Source organism: Rhineura floridana, chromosome 19, assembly GCF_030035675.1.
Source record: "Rhineura floridana isolate rRhiFlo1 chromosome 19, rRhiFlo1.hap2, whole genome shotgun sequence".
Classification (NCBI taxonomy): Eukaryota; Metazoa; Chordata; class Lepidosauria; order Squamata; family Rhineuridae; genus Rhineura; species Rhineura floridana.
Window position 1 is genome coordinate 2,869,212 of NC_084498.1, and position 3,356 is coordinate 2,872,567.

General features: G+C 45.4%; 1 pseudogene; it reads right to left on the reverse strand.

Moving 5' to 3' along the window:
* Nucleotides 1-863: 863 nt before the first annotated feature.
* LOC133373587 (5S ribosomal RNA) lies at nucleotides 864-982 on the reverse strand (annotated as a pseudogene).
* Between the last annotated feature and the right edge of the window lie 2,374 nt (nucleotides 983-3,356).

The window sequence follows — 3,356 nt, forward strand, 5'->3', positions numbered from 1 at the left end:
ATTGTATGTATTTATTTTACCCCCCTTCCACTACCACCTCCTTTCCTAGGAGAGACTCTCTTCCCTCCACTGCCACAATTGGGATTAGCTGTGTGGCTCTCCTCCTCCGGATTTTCAGCTGCACAAAGATCGCTCTCCGTGACATTTCTGATGCGGTCAGACAGAAGGGATTTCGGCTTAGATATTAATCTAGCACGTCGCAAGGTGAAAAGAGAAGGTTAGGGCAACTGTGTGACCCCCCCCAGCTCTGTTTCCCGATGGGTTTAAACAGGGCTTTATGCCCCAAGTCCACACACTATGGGGGGCCCTCACAGCTCCCATAAACCCCAACCAGCATAGCCATGCTGATGGGAGTTGTAGTCCCAAACATCTAGAGGTTGGCAAGGACTGCCATAAGGACATTTCAACACTCAGGGAAACCTCCCAGTTCTAGGCTCACCACTACCCCTTGGCCAAGTTCAGAATGGTTGTGGATATTTGCAGCTACCGTTGCTAAAATCTGAAGTTCTCAGACCTCCTTTCTCCAATACTGTTGTGTAAGAAATTTGGCTGGCAGGGGCTGTCACCCAGGGTGACGTATCACTCATTTGCCAGTGACAGTCAGTGGCTGAATGTGTATTTTGCCACATAAGGCTGCGGCCATCAGGGAGATGCGGCCACAGTGGTGCCACTGCATGGCCAGCTGCCCTCATGAAGCCTTTACGCAAGGTGACACCTGGTGTTGCATCTGTCCCCTTGATTTGTTGTTATGTGCCTTCAAGTCGATTACGACGTATGGCAACCCTATGAATCTTTTTTGGATATAGTCATAGGGTTTTCCTGGTCAGAGGTATTCAGAGGTGGTTTACCATTGCCTTCCTCTAAGCCTACGGCACCCGGCATTCCCAGGCGGACTCCCATCCAAGTACTAGCCAGGCCTGACCCTGCTTAGCTTCTGAGATCAGACAAGTTCGGGCGTGTTCAAGGTAGTATGGCCATAGGCCTGTCACCTTGAAGGCATGCTTAATTGTTCCATGGTGAGAAGGGAACATTGTGTAACCTCTCCCAGTATACTGGGATGAGGCCAACATCGACTTTGTCCAGTATCCTGTATCTCACATTCGCCAACTTGATGCCTCTGGGAAGCCCACGAGCAGGGCATAAAGACAATAATCCATTTCCACTGTTTTCCTCTTAGCCTCAGGTATTCACAGATATATGGCCCCTGAAGTTGGAGGTTCCATATTTCCACCTTATTTATTTTATTTATTTATTGTACTTATATACCACCCCATAGCTGAAGCTCTCTGGGCGGCTTACAGTAACTAAAAACGTTAAAACAAGTATACAATTTTAAAAACACATCTTTTAAAACAATTTAAAACACAATTTAAAATTTTTAAACAATTTAAAACCCTACCAGACTGGATTTTTGCAATGTGTTCTACGGGGGGGGGGGGGTGTCTTTGAAGATAACAGAAACTTCGACTGGTCCAAAATGCAGCAGCCAGATTACTGGAGGGGTTCATTTTAGAACTCAGATAACTCCTGTTTTACAACAGCTGCATTGGTTGCCAGTTTGTTTCCGGGCCCAGTTCAAGGTGCTCACATTAGTGCTTCATGTCCTAAATGACATTAAATATCTGAAAGGCCACCTCTTTCCCTACAGACCCTCTTGGGTGTTGAGATCAGCAGAGGGGGCCCTTTTGGTAGTTCCGCCAAGAGTTCGGGGGCAGCCAGGAGGGGGCCTTCCCTGTGGCAGCCCCCAAGCTGTGGAACTCTCTCCCCACTGAGGTGTGCCTGGCAACTTCATTGTACAACTTTCCGCGAATGTGAAGACGCCCCTCTTTACCCTGGCCTTTGACACTTGAGATGTATACTTTTGGGACCCAACCTATTTTCTGTGATGTTGTTTTGGTTGTTTTTAATTATGTGTTCAAATTTGTTGTAACCTGCCCTGTGACCTTTGGGTGAAGGGCGGGCAATCATCATCATCATCATCATCATCCATTGATAGACTTCCTCCATGAATTTGTCTAAATTAAAATAGAGATAGGGCATCCCTCTAGCAATGGTTGGCTGGACTCTGATTTTACCTCAGCCAATGTGGCCAGCAGTCAAGGGACGACAGTTGCTCATCCTTGTTTGCAGGGCATTGAAGCCACCAGGGTCTGGGAATTAAGATCAGTGCTGGAAGCCTTTCTTTTATGCTACCTCTTTGTGATTCAGCAAGAGAAAACAAAATTTGGGTCCTTTTCTGTGGTGGCCCTGCAGTTCTGGAGGCTTTGCCAGTCAAAAATCCATCCAGCTTTTTCTTTGTGTCTCTTTCACCGGAAATGCAAAGATGCTTTATTTCAGTGGGCTTTCAGATGTGTCACATCTAGTGTTCTTTCTGATGGTTTCAATGGGTGACATCTTTTACCCTAGCTGCTGTAAGGTTTTTAAAAGTATTGGATATATTATATGTTCTTTACTGTTGCTTTTAAAAATTGCTTGTTGTACTTGCATTTTTATTGGCTGTATGGCTTTATGATTAGGCTGTATGCTGCTCGTACTTTTAGTAGAAGGGTAGGATATTGAAACATTATTTATTTATTTGATTGATTGATTATTTTGGTTTTATTTTTCATCTCACAATACTTTGGGACAATGAAGTCCATAAACTCTGTTCTGAGTGAAGAACTGTTTTATTTTGCCTATCCTGAACCTACTGTCTGGCCAGTTCATTGGGTGGCCTCAAATTCTATTATAGGAGAGGGAGAAAAACAGTTTTATTCCCTCCAACCCCCCCCCCAAAAGTGTTTCCTTATAGGGAGAAGCACCAGCAACATCCTAGTGCTGTCCTTAAGTTACCCTGTGTTAATCAGGAAATCCAGCTGGAGCCCATGCACATCATGCCAAATTCTGGCCCATGTATAGGATCCTTCGAGCCTGATTCAATTTGTTCAGCAGCAATCCAGTAAATCAGTACATGTTTTTTGAGAGGTGTACATCAATGGCGCATTCATTCCAATTCCACTTTGACTTTGTGGTTTTTCTGTGGTCGTGCTTTGCTCCCTGTTCCACTGGCTTGCTGCTGAGCACATTGAACCAGGGTAGAAGGATCTAGTGCAGGCTGATGCATTGGCCAGAGCTTGGCATGATGTGCATGAGCCCAGTTAGATCCCCTTTCGTGCTAGTTTTAAGGTTTTCTATTATCTACAACAGGGTTGGGAAATCTGTGCGGCCCTCTAGATGTTTTGGACTGCCACTCTCGTCATCCCTAGCGATTGGCCAGGCTGATGGGAGCTAGAGTCCGACAACCTTGGGAAGGCACCTGGATTCCCATCCTGGCACTATAACCATAACCACAAATAATAATAGAAATAAGGGAGAAG